The sequence below is a fragment of the Suricata suricatta genome, chromosome 2, assembly GCF_006229205.1.
Source record: "Suricata suricatta isolate VVHF042 chromosome 2, meerkat_22Aug2017_6uvM2_HiC, whole genome shotgun sequence".
Classification (NCBI taxonomy): domain Eukaryota; kingdom Metazoa; phylum Chordata; class Mammalia; order Carnivora; family Herpestidae; genus Suricata; species Suricata suricatta.
This window is the reverse complement of record NC_043701.1, coordinates 77,104,995-77,122,249: the sequence shown is the minus strand read 5'-3', so window position 1 is coordinate 77,122,249 and position 17,255 is coordinate 77,104,995. Positions and strand designations below refer to the sequence as shown.

The 17,255-nt window shown below is 36.7% G+C and overlaps 1 protein-coding gene and 1 long non-coding RNA gene across 6 annotated transcripts in view; one reads left to right on the top strand and one right to left on the bottom strand.

Moving 5' to 3' along the window:
* Positions 1–16,534, top strand: part of LOC115282595 — a 23,337-nt gene extending 6,803 nt beyond the window's left edge. Inside the window, exons 2-3 of the long non-coding RNA XR_003904706.1 lie at positions 4,342–4,424; positions 16,389–16,534. This is a non-coding gene — a long non-coding RNA (uncharacterized LOC115282595). The remainder of the gene's footprint in view (positions 1–4,341; positions 4,425–16,388) is intronic.
* Positions 1–17,255, bottom strand: part of CDK14 (cyclin dependent kinase 14) — a 583,363-nt gene that overhangs the window by 466,999 nt on the left and 99,109 nt on the right. The gene's annotated exons all lie outside the window — the stretch shown is intronic.

Here is a 17,255-nt window from a genome sequence, read left to right as displayed (position 1 = left end):
CATGAAACGATGCTCAACATCACTCATCATCAGGGAAACACAAATCAAAACCACACTGAGAGACCAACTCATGCCAGTCAGAGTGGCTAAAATGAACAAATCAAGAGACTATAGATGCTGGCGAGGGTGTGGAGAGACGGGCACCCTCCTACACTGTTGGTGGGAATGTAAACTGGCGCAGCCACTCTGGAAAACAGTGTGGAGGTTCCTCAAAAAACTATCCATAGAACTCCCTTATGACCCAGCAATAGTACTGCTAGGGATTTACCCAAGAGAGACAGAAATGCTGATGCACAGGAGCACATGTACCCCAATGTTCATAGCAGCAATGTCAACAATAGCCAAAACATGGAAAGAGCCTAAATGTCCATCACCTGATCAGTGGATCAAGAAGATGTGGCCTATATACACAAGGGAGTACTACATGTCAATGAGAAAGAATGACATATGGCCATTTGTAGGGAAGTGGATGGACCTGGAGGGTGTCATGCTAAGCGAAGTCAGGCAGAGAAGGACAGAAACCATATATTTGAACTCTAAGGTCTAACAGGAGAACAGGAGAAACCTAATGGAGGACCAGCGAGAGGGGAAGAGGGAAAGAGAGTTGGGGAGAGAGAGGGACGCAAAACTTGAGAGACTACTGAGTGCTGAAAATGAACTGAGGGTTGAAGGGAAAGGGGGAGGGAGGAAAAGAGGTAGTGGTAATGGAGGAGGGCACTTATGGGGAAGAGCACTGGGTGTTGTATGGAATCCAATTTGACAATAAAATATTAAAAAAAAAAAAAAAAAAAAAAACAGTGCCGGAGGAGCAATTACTGGTCTGACATAGCAGAGAACGCTGCTGGTCAAGTGCCTGTCAGGGGGTTACGAATGAGATGTGAGCCAATTCATGCACAAAACTCAGGCCAAGTAAACCAAGGACAGAGAGAGTGAGGAAGAGAACCATAAACAAGAAAGCTGGCTGAGGTCTTCATGTGGTACAAGTGAAACCCCGAGGCTTCTGCAAGGCATCCAGGTTATTCTCTGGAGAAACTGATTTTTAGGGGCATAAGAATCAGAATTACCACTAAAGGAAAGTAGATTGAGAATCACGACAACCCAGATGGACTACGTAAGAATTTACAAAGTGAAAAATACTAGGACTCATTGATATACCACCTGATTTGCTCCCATGTAGGGGGTTCAATGTTCCCACCCAAGAGGTTAAGAGTCTCCTTTGAAAAATTAAATTCTCTACCAAAAAAAAAAAAAAAAAACACTTCACATTTATAAATCCCTTGATGATGCAATTTCTGAATAGCCAATGGAAAAAACATAGTCTCTTCAACAAACAATGTTGGGAAAACTGTATGGCAGCTTATATAAAGAATGAAATTGGACCACTTTCTTATATCAGACACAAAAATAAATTCAAAACGATGAAAAAACTAAATATGAAACAGGAAAACCATCAAAATCCCAGAGAAGAACCCAGGTAACAACCTCTTTGACCTTGGCTGCAGCAACTTATTAGCCATGCTGCCAAAGACAAGGGAAAAAAACACAAACATGAACTATTGGGACTTCATCATGATAAAAAGCTTCTGCCAGCAAAAGAAACAACCAACAAAACTAAAAGGCAGCCTATGCAACAGGAGAAAATATTTACAAATGACATATTTGATAAAGGGTTAGTATCCAAAATCTATAAAAAACTTATCAAACTCAACACCCAAAAAACAAACAACCCAGTTCAGAAATGGGCAGAAGACATGATTAAACACTTTCCCAAACACATCCAGATGGCTAACAGACACATGAAAAGGTGCTCAACATTACTGATCATCAGGGAAATACAAATCAATACCCCAATATCATCTCATACCTATCAGCATGGCCAAACATAACAACACAGGAAACAATAGGCAAAGATGCAGAAAAAGGGGAACCCTCTTGTGCTGCTGGTGGGAATGCAAACTGAGGCAGCCACTCTGGAGAGTACGGAGGTTCCTAAAAAAACAAAACAGATCTACTCTACAATCCAGCAATTGCACTATGAGGTATTTACCCAAAGAATACAAAAATACAGATTCAAAGGCATACATGCACTCCAATGTTTATAGCACCATTATCGACAATAGCCAAACTATGGAGAGAGCTCAGATGTCCATCAACTGATGAATGCATAAAGAGGTGGGATATAGGGGTGCCTGGGTGGCTCAGTCGGTTGAGCATCTGGCTTTGGCTCAGGTCATGATCTCACAGTTCATGGGTTCAAGCCCGTGTCAGGCTCTGTGCTGACAGTTAGCTCAGAGCCTGGAGCCTGTCTTCAGATTCTGTGCCTCCCTCTTTCTCTGACCCTCTCCTGATCATGCTCTCTCTCTCTCTCAAAAATAAATAAAACATTAAAAAATTTTTTAAATTAAGAAAAAAGAAGTGGGATATATATATAATAGAATATTACACAGCCATCAAAATGAATTAAATATAGCCCTTTGCAATAATGTGTATGGAGCTAGAATGTATTATGCTAAGCAAAATCAGTCAATCAGAGGAAGATAAACACCATATGATTTCACACATGTGGAATTTAAGAAACAAAACAGGTGAACACACGGGATGGGGTAGGGGTTGGGGGTTGGTAGAAGAGAGGAAAACAAACCACAAGAGACTTTTAACTATAGAAAACAAACTAAGTGTTGATAGAGGAAGGTAGGTGGGAGATGGGCTAGATGAATGACAGATGTTAAAGAGGGCATTTGTCATTAAGAGCATTGAGTATTGTATATAAGTAATGAATCACTGAATTCTACTCCTGAAACAAATATTGCACTGTATGTTAACCAACTAAAATTTAAATAAAGGATGCAGTTGCAAAACTAAGTCAAAGAAATCTGCTAGAGAACAAAAGACCAAAAGATTGGAAATGCAAGTAAACAAATAAGAATATTAGAATACCAATCCCAAAATATAGGAATGAAACCAGAAAATTTCCCAGAACAAAAAGACAAAAAGTCTCCAAAATTCATCCCAGCACCAAAGGCTACAAATGTCTTCAGATTCAAAAAATCCATCAAGTGCACAGCCCAATAAATCAAAGAGAGAGAGAAAGAGAAACTTATATAAGTCACGCTATTTTGAAATTGCATCACACCACAAATAACATACAGAAAATCCAAAAAAATGTTAAGATACATATACACAGATATAAATTAGAAATTACAATGGCAATGAGTTTCTGAAAGTGAAAATAGAATCTAGAAGACAATATACAGCATTAATTTTTAAAATCTAAGGGAAAAAGTATTTTAAACATAGAATTCTATACCCAGCCAAGTTATCATTCAATTGTGAGAACAGAAATAAAGGCAGCTTCGGCCATGAAAGGAACAAAAATTTAGCCACCCATATTCTTTTCCTTAGGACACTATTGATTAAATGTTCTATCAAACAGGAAGCAGAATGCATCAAATATTCATTCTGGCAACCTAACATGATGGAGCACTGAGGGAAGTCCCAAGATAATGGAGATTCTGCAGGCCTAGAATAAGCCATGTAGCCTGGATCTAGAAGAGTGGAAGCTATGAGACAGATATCTCCAAAAACATTTAATCATTTAAAGGACAGTCATTACATCTAAGAGGGAAAAAAAAGATAGGGAATTTAGAAAAGTAAGCAAATGGGGAATAAGAGTTCATTATTAACTCAATTTGAAACAAAAGTTCTACACGATTGACAAAATACAATACTGGATAATGAACACTGAGGTCTTCATAATGAATAATACACACTACTTATTTTAGTAAGACTGGTGATATAACTAGAAACACCAGAGAAACAGCCAAAAAAAAAAAAAGAGTTGAATGTCACTGTCTACATAGATTAGGGCTAACAGAGGGAGATAGGAAACCGAGGGTATACATGGGAAATAAGAAACTCCTGTGCTTTTTGGTCCCCCACAGTCATCCACTTAGCATGATTTGACATTTCATTTTATTTTTAATTTTGTTTACTTATTTATTGAGTGGAAATTATCTTTATTTACTTTTTTAAATTTAAACCCAAGTTAGAAGTTAGTTAACATATAAGGTAATAATTGTTTCAGGAGTAGAATTTAGTGATTCATCACTTGTATAACACCCCATGCTCATCCCAAAAACTGCCCTCCTTAATGCCCATCACCCATCTAGCCCATCCCCATACATAACACCCCTCCAGCAACCCTCAGTTTGTGATTTGACATTTTAATGCTCTATATTTTTGTATTCGATTTTTTAAAGGTAATCTTTAAAAATAAGTGGATGAGAGGAAGAGGGAAATGGGGTATTGCTGTTCAATAGGCATAGAATTTCTGTTTTGCAGGACGAGAGGTCTGGAGATCTGCTGCACAACAATGTGAATACAGTTAGCACAACTGGACTATTCCCTTCAAAACAGTTAAGATGGTAAATTTTATGTTATGTGGGGGTTTTTTGCAATTAAAAAAATAAGCAGGTAAAAAAACTAGGTCAAAGGAAAAGCATGTTTCATTTGCTAGACAACAAGTTCAAATTTAATTGTAAGTTTCTTAGTTGCCAGGATAAATGACATGATTGAGCATTCATAAAGATTTAATTTTTTATAATTTTTTAACATTTATTTTTTTTTGAGAGACAGAGAGAGATAGAGCATGAGCGGGGGAGGGGCAGAGAGGGAGGGAGACACAGAATCCAAAGCAGGCTCCAGGCTCTGAGCTGTCAACACAGAGCCTGATGTGGGGCTCGAACTCATGGACCACAAGATCATGAGCTGAGCCGGAGTCAGATGCTTAGCTGACTGAGCCACCCAGGCGCCTCTCATATAAATCTTAAAAATAAAGCTAATAAACCATTATCCTCAGGAGAATTGCAACTATTCCTAATCTGGGAAACAACAAAAATCTGTGACAAGGACTTCCCTAAAATGATACTATATAATTAAAGAATAACCCTTTTTAGGAAATATAGCAATATCTCATTAACTTTCAAAGTATCTATTGGGAGTAAATAGATTTTGATATACAATGTCTCAGACAAATAAAAAGGCCCCCACTTCCTGAGGCTTGGGAACAGTCACGGCAGGAGGCAGAGGACAGCCTGGGCCCAGCACCTTCCCCCCAGCACAGTCTCCAGCAGGCAGAGCCCTCATGTACTCTCATTAGTCTACTGATGAGTGAAAGACTAAACTTGGCACATGTATTAATGTACAAGGTGCCAAAGCTGAGGTTGAATGAAAGTCAATGTCTAAACATTGAAAATCCCTTCAAGACTAATTTTCCTGAGTGGCTTATAAGCTAGTTTTGAATTAATATAAAAACAGAATTACCAAAAAAAAAAAAAAATTAACAACTGTCACATCATTTTGGGTTAAATACATAGCTATCCCATTAGATAATATTTGAAAGATAAGTCTCTAAAAGACAGGTATGTATGGAATGTATGGGTATATTTATGTAAAACCAAACTAATAAAACAAACAAAAACACACCCTCTTGGCTTACAGGGGAAAAAGTGTTAGATGGAACAATGACATAAGGAAGCAAGCCAGAAATATGGGTTTCTAAATATTTGCAATCAAGTGAATCTTGAAAATAATTCAAGGGGCACTTGGATGGCTCAGTCAATCGAGCATCAGACTCTTGGGTTTTGGCTCAGGTCACGATCTCACAATTCATGGGATCAAGTCCTGCATTGGGCTCTATGCTGACAGCATGGAATCTTCTTGGGATTCTCTCTCTTCCTCTCTCCCTCTCCGCCCCTCCCCTGCTCCCATGCACACACACTCTCTCTCAAAATTAATTCATTTTTTAAAAAATAATAATAATTCCAGTGGTCCCTGGGTGGCTCAGTCAGTTAAGGGTCTGACTCTCGGTTTCAGCTCAGGTCATGATCTCATAGTTTCATGAATCTGAGCTCAGTGTCAGAGTCTGTACTGGCAGCATGGGGCCTGCTTGGGATTCATATTCTTCCCCCCCTTTCTCTCTCTCTCTCTCTCTCTCTCTCTCTCTCTCTCTCTCTCTCTCTCTCTCTCTGCCCCTCCCCCACTCACACTCTCTGTCTCTCTCAGAATGCACAAATAAACTTTAAATAAATAAATAAATAAATAAATGTAATCGTTCCAAATTTAAAATGCATGTGTTTCTCAAACTGGAGCACTCTATGACTCATTTTTCTTTACTTTTTATATCTTTAAGTAACACACATATTCTCATAGGATTACACAAGAAATGTGCACCTTTTCCTTCAAACTCAACACATTGGAATCCTAGAACACAACAGTCCTAGATGAAACTCCTTCAACAGTCTCCTCAAAGGTAATTTGATTGTGACCATCATTCAAAGTCTCAATGACTCTAGTTTGATATCCAATATGTTAGCAAATCATGTAGACTCTATCTTCAAATTAAATTAGGACTCCACTCACTTCTCAGTCTCTCTGGAGCACCCACCCTAGCTGGATAGTGAGCAGGTCCACCATCATCTTACACATTACTGTAGGAACCTCTTAACTGGTCTCCTGCTGCTCCCTACTGTCTTTTGTCAGAATAGCTAATGAACCGGTTTTTTTTAAATGGAAGGCAAATCACTTCACTCTGCTCAGAAACTTCCAATGGCTTCCCCCTTCATTAAGAATATAAGTGGCCCACAAGGCCCTATATGATGGTGCTTGTTTCTGACTTCATTTCTACTACTCTCCTCTTTGTTCACTCTGTTCCACCCACAAGGACTTCCTTGCTGCTGCTTCTATCTGAAATATTCCTCCCCCTGGAAACTACATGGCTCACTCCTTCATGGCCTCCAAGTCTACTCAAAAGTTCATTTCCTGTCAACTCTTCTCTGACTACGCTATTTAAACTTACAAGTCTTCCTACATATTCCCTTGCTTTCTTTTTCTCCATGGTACTTACCAACGTCAGATAAATACAGTTCACCTATGTGTTTGTTCCCTGCATCCTGTCATAATTAAGTTCCCGAGAGCAGGGATTTTTGTGTCTTGTTCATTGCTGTGTCCTCATGGTACAGAACTGAGATAAATACATACTAGATATTCAGTATGTATTTGTGAATAAAGTGATTTCTATCTGCAAACCACCAAACTGCATGTGACCAAATAGAGAGCACAATTTTAGAGCTTATAAAGAAATGTTTTCAGTTAGAATTACTACCATAAATAAAAATGAAATAGAAAATCATAACACATAGTACAACGAGGACTTAAATCTGAATTAAGTATTGAGAAAATTGTGGTCACACTCATAATTAAACTTATAGGCTTTTTCTGTTTTTACTTTTATTTGCTTACTTTCTAAACTAATCTATGTCAAAACAAGCCCTTCCAGAAGTAATTATTATAATGCATCTTTTTGATGCTCTTAAAATATATAGATGCAAAAATAATCTCTTAGAACTGAGTGGAAAATTCTATACACTAGCCATATATCAATTTTTAATTCCATGTTAATTTCATTTTCAAGTAATGTATGTGATTGCTCCAAAGATGACACACAGCTAAGGGATTCTTTATTCTGTAGCTAGAGAACGCCATCTGGCTCAATATGAGAGAAACCACACTATTACACTAAATACTGTTACAAATGGGAGTATTTAGTGTTTCTAACAGAATTTCCTCCATAGATGAAATAAAGATACGGTATGTAATTAAATTCATTTAAGAAACACTTCCTAAATAGAAAACTGCATAGACCTAGTGAAATAAGTTAATAATGTTAGTGATACACTATCTGTCTCTTCTAAGACAGAAAATGCCAAGAAAACTTACCTTGCATGCCTGTCAGAACATTAAAAATAGGTTGATATCTTCCTTAGTGCATTTACAGTCTAAAGATGTGGGCCATCAATTTTGATAGTACATCACTTTATTAAAAATGAAGGTGCTCAGAACAAATCATCAGGTTCATCTAAAGCATTTTCATATGTATCCATAAAAAAGTATACCAACTTTAGAAATTTCATGTATTTTAATTTTTTTAAGATTTTATTTTTAAATAATTTCTACATTCAATGTGCAGCTTGAACTTATATACAATCAAGAGTTGTATGTTCTACCAAGTGATCCAGTCAGACACCCCTAACTTCATATATTTTAAATAAAACCTAAAACTGTAGATTCAAGCATCAGTTAACTACATGAGTCTCTTATTATCATGAATGCTGAAATTCTATAAATTGTTTCAAAGAAGACCCAAAGTTTCTCTTCTTATGGATCATCAAAAAATGATTTCCCAAGTAATTTACAATCTACTAGCAACTTTCAAATTCTTCCATCTACTCAGTAAACATGATTAAGTGCCTAGAACCTACATAGGGAGGGATCCAAAAAAAGATAAGGTATATTACATGGCTTCAAAGTAACTGGAGCAAATTGAACGGATTTTCAAATATTATTTTGAGGTAAAAAAAATGCCTTAGTTAGGGAACTCCAATATATAAACACTGAATATCCACAAGCAGTCTGTCCCCAACAACCAGGGATCTGCTACTCTTCCCCCAGGAAGAGTCTTCTAGTCAGCAACTAAACTACACTGGCTTAGCAGCTCCCCCTGGTGACCAGTATAGGAAGATTTAAATTGTAAAAATGCCTTCAATCTTTCTCAAGGGAGACCAAGAATTCACAGACCATAGTTCATTTAATCACAGGTTTTTATTTCATTCGTGCATACCCTCACAACTTTAATCCTTTTCTCCATTCTCTGTCACTTCTTGCTGAACAACTTAACCTCACTACCCACACCTAGCCTCCCTAAACGTCCCTTTAGTCCACATATAAAATAACAAATAATCCTGATAATAGATAAAATAAACACAAAGGTAGTGTTTAATCTGTACCAGTATCAAATGTTTTTAAAACCATAAATTTGAGGTTAGTCATTAAAATAGGCTCCATAATCTTCTATGCACCTGCAAACAACCACAGATCCCTTTAAGAACACCACATGTCTCTTTCTACCTTTTCAACCACATTTCTCCATATCTGCTTCTCCTGAAATGCCAGTATTTCAAAATAATCTGAGAAATGACTCAACCAATCATATGAGCACTGAATTGTAACTGTCTCTTCAGTTTCTCTGGAAACCAGGGCATTGACAGTGCAGAGCAGAGTTCAAGCTCCGAAAGGTAAACACGGTGGGAGGGCAAGAGACTGATTTCTCTGCCTTGTTAATTTAGTTTTGTGGGGCGCCTGGGTGGCTCAGGCTGTTAAGCGTTTGGCTTTGGCTCAAGTCATGATCTCACAGTCCATGAGTTCAAGCCCCATGTTGGGCTCTGTGCTGACAGCTCAGAGCCTGGAACCTGCTTTGGATTCTGTGTCTCTCTCTTTCTCTGCCCCTCCCCTGCTAATGCTCTGTCTCTCACTCTCTCTCTCAAAATATAAATAAGCATTTTTTTTAAAAAGCAATTAATTTAGGGTTGCAACCCTGAACACACTGGTAGATTTGAGGAGCACAGTTAATGTGGGTGGGATGAAGGAAAGGAGAGAGGGATGGAGGAAGGAAAAGAAGGAAAAAGTAAATGGAAGAAAAGGAGTCTACAAATTCATTATGATGTATGGTCAGTGCTGTAATCTAATCACACTGTAAATACTGTTACTATATATGAATGCTATTAGAAACTGTCTCTGAAGTCAGCTCGGACTATACCAATGCAGGTTTTAACGTCTGCTGTCTGAAAAAAACCCTGTCTTAGGACACTCGCCCTCTAGTTCATTAAGTATTATCCTTTTTATTACAATAATAATTTTCAAAATATCATGTTTACTTGCAATATACTATGTTCTCTAGTTTACTTTTGCAATGACTGGTTAGCAGTATTTTGTTAATAGCTGTTATTGTCATTGTGCATGAATTACTGGTACGGGTGATTGTTATACCATTTCCATGAACTATATAAACAATGAAAAACAATTATTTATAAAGCAGAAATTATTAAGGAGATTTTTAATTAAATAATTAAATAGTAGGACACATGGTGATGGTTAATTATGACCTAAGTAAAAAAAAAAAAAAAAAAAAGTCAAGTCTTCATGTTAGGTTTTTAAACATGATCACAAGATGACATGCTACTTCTATTTCTATTTCCATTTCTGATTTATTTTCTCAGGTGCTATTACTGACTTCCACTAGAAATCTGTATTCACTGATCTATGACTGATCCCAGGTGTCAAAAACAGATATTGGATGTCTACAGGAAACCTGTGAAGCGATAATTTTATTCAGTTCGTTTTAGATGCAGGAAAGGGTCATAGGAATGTGTTGTACATGTGTACTCTGACTGCTCTGTGATTACCACAATCCAGCCTGGATTTCCCAAACTCCCCTCTTCATAGTTTCCTTATGGTCTGAGCTTTCTAACTTTATACTTTGTCATTCTAATATTGTTGGCACTGATTTACGTGACAGTGGGGAAAAAAGAAATCATAATTCTAAGTCACATTTCTCGGTTTTCAAATCTGGTGACTTAAATCAGGAATTTATTGGCAGTCTTCTCTGTCCTTCAGGAGTTACTGCGTTCAGCTGCAGCAACTATTCTACTTGTTTTAGATCATCAGCAAAAGATGCCACTATTTTACAGTTTTATCAGAGTATCCCAGAAATTAAGATCCATGTTAAGCTTCCTCATTGACTAATAAAGCCTTTCTCCTTCAAATTCCTTTGTAAAAAGTTTATTCAGTCTTAAAAGCAAAATGCTATGTTTTAAATACCTGCTTAAGTCCTTCTTTGGAAGCATGGGCAGGACTGTTACCCAAAGCACCACAGGTAAAGCCCATCCTAGTTATCAAGACACTCCAAAACCCTAGCACATTGGTTCCCTATTTCCCCATCCCACTACACATTTAGTCATTAATATGTATCTAGATCAGTTCTTGCCCTCATACCCCATAATTATTCCTATTTTCAGTATCACCAATCCCATCTTTTCCCCGTGCCTTCTTGTTTCACCTTCTTCCCAAACCCTGTTCACCCAAATTATTACCACCTCCTAAGTAAAGCCCTTTTCCTCATAGCCTTGTTTTCATCAACATCCTTCAACCAAAAAGTCCAGTAGCCCAGAGCTGCTTCTTAACTAACCTGACTTTCAGACCAGCTGTAAAGAGACCCTTAAACATTGGTTGATTAATGTAAGAGATTCATATTAAAGATGATATTTTAGGTTTAAAAGAGAAAAAAAGAAACATATTTCACTAGCCATCCCTTAAATCTTCCTACTTCTCCTGTTTACATGGTGTTTGCAGTCCACCCAGATCATGGCTTAAGAAATACCGAAATGCCTTTTTCAGTAAATTAGCCCATCTGCCCTGATGTGAATGGTTCAATCTAGCTGCAAGTTCACATTTCTAAATTGCGTAAGTCACAGCTGCTGCTTTAAAAAAAAAAAAAATTCATTCACCATTAGATCATCCATTCGCTCATTAGAAGCGGCCATGATAAATGGGTTTTTAAGTCTTTCTTCCTCCCTGGTCTTTAGTTCCTGACAAATTTGCTATTTGGGCAGAATTTTCATTTTCTTTTGTTCATACAACATAATGAAGCCACATTACTAACTTAAAATTCATTTTAAGCACAACATATTATTCATTATATGGAAGATTTTAACTAAAAGCAAAATAATATTCTACTGACCTCAATAAATCCCTATCTCAGGACTGGTAGCCACTATAGCATTTTGGACTTATCAATCACACCATAGAGCATCTTACTTTAAAAAAATTGTTTTTGTTTTTTACTTATTTTTGAAAGACAGAGAGAGACAGAGTGAGCAGGGGAGGGTTAGAGAGAGAGGGAGACACAGAATCTGAAGGAGGCTCCAAGCTCTGAGCTGTCAGCACAGAGCCAAACACGGGGCTCAAACCCACGAACCATGAGATCATGACCTGACCTGAGCCAAAGCCAGATGCTTAACCGACTGAGCCACCCAGGCATCCCAGCATCTTACTTTTAGAAAATAATGACAAGGGCCCCTGGGTGGCTCAGTTGGTCAAAGCGTCCAACCTTGGCTCCAGTCAGGTCATGATCTCATGGTTCATGAGTTCAACCTCTGCATCGGCCTGTCTGCTGTCAGCACAGAGCCCACTGTGGATCCTCTGTCCCCTTCTCTCTCTGCCCCTCCCCACTCTCAAAAACAAACATTAAGAAAAAAAGAAAATGAGAGAAATACTCTTAATATCATTTTGCACATTCCACATAACAATTTTGGGTTACCCCATTTAGTTGACACTACTTACCAGTACGTCTACACAGAGATGGGCTACACTGAACAACAAGAGAGCCTCCTCTTTCAATAGGACAACACTGACTTCAGGTTCTAATGAGGACACTCTGGACAACACACCGTTTTTATAGACCATGTCTTCTAAGAGCATCTCAAAACAATAAAAACCATGCTACCTAATTCATTTTTCACAAGTTCATTCCCTAAATTCATTTACATTAGGCTATGTCTGACATTTTGATCAATAAGTCAAAGACTGCAGAAAATGGTAATGATCCAAGACATCTTTTCCCTGAATTAAACTGCTTTTCTGAAAGGCACTTTGAAATCTTATGTAATTAGAAAGAGAAGGCAAAATATTTATTTAGAGGTGAATGAATATTTGGAAATTATAAAGAATAAACTGAAAAATCTACTGGTAACAAGAAAATTCAGTATAAAAACATGTCAAAAACTACAAATCATATTTATAATGGTAACTAACATTTGTTGAGGACTATGTACTAATTCCTTTACAATATCACCTTATTTAAATTCTAAACAAGCAGCTACAACTATTATCTTCTTGGAGATGAAAAAGTTGGAGCAAGCAACGTGCCCAAAGACACACACTAAGCTACATGGTTAGTTAAAGTTAGTATGTAAACTACAACAGCTTTCTTCAAGTGTTAAAACAAACAGAAAATATAGTTGAATATAAAGTATAATCAAAATATCAAGAAAGGAAACCATAAAATACCAGGAAATAAATAATATGAAGAAAACCATAGTACCTGTACAAGGAAAACTAGAAAATGCAAATAAGAAACAAAAAAAGAAAAACCAAATAACTAAAGAAATAATTTGAATAAAGACAACTATACTACAAATATCAATTCTTCCTAAATTAATTTTAAAAACAATGCCATTCTAGTAATTAAGAAATCTCAATAGGAAATGATCCTAATTTTGAAAAGAAATTCTAGTATTTATTGGAAGACTAAATGTATAGTAAGTGTATTATCATGCTTTGGTAATTAAAAGAGAGTAGTACTGACACAGGAAAAGAAAGACAAATCAATGTAATCTTATCCTCGAGATACAGGCCCAAGTATGTACTGAGAATTCATTTGTGATAATGGTGGCATTTCAAACCAGTGGGGAAAAGATGGAGCCTTCAATAAATGTTGAGACAATTGAAAAGCAACTTAAAAGAAAGGGAAAAATGAGTTCACTACTCAGTCCTTACAGTAAAATAAATTTTAGATAATTATAAAAAGTATAAATGCAAAAAAATGAAACTACAGAAAGATAATATGAGAATCTTTTTCTCATATTAGTATCAGGAAAACTTTTATAAACATAGTCCCAATCATAGATTTGCTTCCCTGAAAATAAAAAGAAATCATTATGTATATTTGAAAGAAAAATGACAAACTGGAAAAAAATTATTTGCTATATAGATATGGAAAGCAAAGATTACTGTGCCTAGAAGTGCAATTAACTCTTAAAATAGTAAGAAAAAATTACTACCCCAATGGAAAAATTAGCAAAGGACAGAAACAGACTAATCACACACACATACACACACACAAAAGCAAATGACCATCAAGCACGTACTTCAAATTTATTAGAAATCAAAATAAAACAAATAAAATCAAAATATGTTATCACATCAATTCAAGTAAAAGCTAAGAAGATCCAGAAATTGCAGGGGTATGGGTTCTCATACAACTAGCTTGGTACATTCTTTCTGGAGAATATTTTGGCATTCTCCATTAAAACATAATTTCACACTGACTTAGAATTTCTCCCAAAATATATTCTGAGGGATGAAACATACATAAATATATAGGTACATGGATATAAATCACAGCCTTGACTTTAACAGCAAGAAAAACAAAAAGAATCTAATTGTCTATAACCAGGGAATTAGCTAAATAAATAATGGTGCATCACAACTGTGATCTTAAAATCAAGTATTTAATGGCTTTAAAAGATGTTCATAACAGAGGCTCCTAAATGGCTCAAAGTGTCCTTAAGCTTCTGACTCTTGTTTTCAGCTCAGGTCATGATCTTGAGTTGAGCCCCGCCTTGAGCTCTGCATTGACAATGTGGAGCCTGCTTGAGATTTTCTTTCTCTCGCTCTCTCGCTCTCTCGCTCTCTCGCTCTCTCGCTCTCGCGCGCTCTCTCTCTGCCCCTCCTCCCTTTCTCCCTCTCTCTCACGCTCTCTCAAAATAAAAAAAATAAACATTAAAAAAAGATGTTCAGAACATTTTTTGACAAAATAGAAGATCTCTATCATATAAAATTTACCCCCAAACAAGTAGGTAGAAGAATTATTTAATTTTTTAAAAAGGCAGAAATTAATGGGTTTGAGTGGGAAATAAAAATACAAACACTCAGGACTGAGCATTTGGGAGGGAAAGAAGTTTAAATGGAGGATTTCCTAAGAATATACATTTCCAGAATTAACCCAAGAGATGTAGCAAAGCTGATACCATGTAAGACATTTAGGTCATCAAAGATCTATCTTTCCGAAAGGTACCAGACTCAGTTGCTTTGGGGCAAGTGCTACTGAATCTTCATGGAAAAGATAATTCCTTAATAACTGGCACAGCCCTCGTACCGAACATGATGCAAATTTTAAAATCCTAAATCAGTTTCATCTATGAATATGAATATAAAATTCCTTAAAACACTGGCAAATGACATTTAAGATGAAATAGGATGTATTCCAAGACTGTGAGGCTGCCCAACATTAGGAAATATATGAAACTAATACTAACACTAATGGGTCCAATGAATATCATAGAACATCTATAACAATTTAAAAAATGGTAACTTTCAAGATAGTCCTGCTACTTGAAAAAAAAATCAGCCAAATATTAATAAAAAGAAATGTACTGAACATGATGAAAAGACTGGAAACAACAGCAAACACTGCTTAAAGATGATACCAGAATGGTTTGTGCATCGGAGTGCTAGTTCCATGGGATGTTCTGGTGGGGCGCCTGGGTGGCTCCGTCAGTTTGTGACTTCAAGCCTCATATCAGGCTCTGTGCTTTCAGCTTAGAGGCTGGAGCCTGCTTCAGATTCTTATCTCCCTCCCTCTCTGCCCCTCTCCTCCTCCTGCTCCATCTCTTTCTATCTCAAAAATAAATACTTTTTTAATTTAAAAAAAATAAATAATAAATTAAAAGTTGGGACTGGAGAAATGGTGGAAAGTTTCTCAGACACTTTAATATTCTCGTGTGCACAGCGTGAGAAAAGAAAGGGAAAGGGAAAAGGTAAGTATTAGACAACCTCATTTCTGTTATCAGGCATAGATGGCCTCATTGGAAGTATATGATTGGATTCTGAAATTAAACATGTGTATGTACACTAGACAGATGGACAGGTTTTAAGGAATCATAAACATGACATGGTGGTGATAAAATATGTCTCTCATTCTTCCATTCACTTCCTTCAAAAGATGGATCCTCATTCCCCTGCTCTTCAGTGTGGGTGAAACAAGGAAGGTGGTTGCCCATGTGGGGTTAAGGAGTAGGAATAGAGTGAAAAGGACATTAGAGGGAGTGATACTTTTTTGAGTATATCTTTTTTTTAGGTTTTAACTTTTGGAGTCATATAAATGTTACTGATATTCAAAAAACTAGAATTAAATGAATAAGAACAAGGGGAGAGGACTAAAACTGAAAGCAACCTGAAAAATATCATCCCAAATTTTATTTTAAATATTTAAATTATATCATTTATAATAACATAACCACACTGCAATATCAAAAAGTTGGAGAAAGAAGAGAAGGGGGAGGGGAATGGGGAGAACGACTCACACAATTTATGAACACAGTGTTCTTGGTTAGAAGGAGGGAAGGGACAGAGAACTGTTAACAACCATAAACTCATTTTATTACATTTGATAGTGTCAAGGCAACACAATTCTGAAACTTCAGATTTATTATAGATTTTAGCAAATGAGTAAATACACCTAAGTCACTGGGAGCTAGGGTTCTTACCGTGGAAGAAGAGAGATACAAATATGAAATGAAGAAACACAAAGAAAGACTCCATGAGTATGGTTAGAACTTGGGTTTAGTGTGAACTCAAGATTTCTACAGGCATATATGGAGTGTGAATTATATATGCATGCATGTGTATCTTTTCTACCTCTGTCTGCTCAACAGGCTGAAAAGCAGATTCCCCAGAAGAAATGAATACAACCACCCACAACCTGGGTTTCTGACACCGTTCCCCACTCAAGAAGAATTCAGGGCTCCTTGGGGAAATGTTGGAGCAGAAAGACACAAAATGAGCCCCTAACACCTAGCAGTGTCATAAAGTAAGCAAGAGCTAAAGTGAAATGGCTAGCGTATCACAGAAGCACAGAAGCCAGCTTGAAGAGGCTCCCACTACCAACTCAGACAATTGAGCACCAAAATAATTTCTGAAATAGTAACGAATTTTAAATCATAGGATAGAGGGAGAAATGCAAAACTATGAGTTCACACCAATAATAAATAGATAAAGAAATGAAAGAAAAAGGGGGGAGGTCTCTTGCTTATACAAGAAGGCTAAACACTGATGGGTCAACACAAAGGAAAAAGTATTCTGCAATCACCGCAGTAAAGCATGATCAATGGATACTAAGTCTAGGGAGAAATATTTTGATGAAGAGCAAGATCTTTACATGGAAACAACATGTCTCCCCACATACTGCCTATTAATAGGAAGGGAAAAAATAGTATTTAGAAATCATCTAACACCTTGAGTGGATGATCAAAATTAACATCAACACTGAGGAGCAGATGGAACATCATGTGCCTCCAGAGGTAAAACCCTCAGGATACATCATTAGTTATGAAATATTCCAGCAGGGAACACATAACCTGAATCTAAACAAGGGGAAACATCACACAAACATAACATGAGGGACCTTCCATTTTTTAAAAAAGAAATAAAAAGCTATATTTAAAAATATCAATGTCATAAAATATGAATTGTTTCCAATTTAAAAGGACTAAAAAGACATGACAACTAATTGCAAAGTGTGA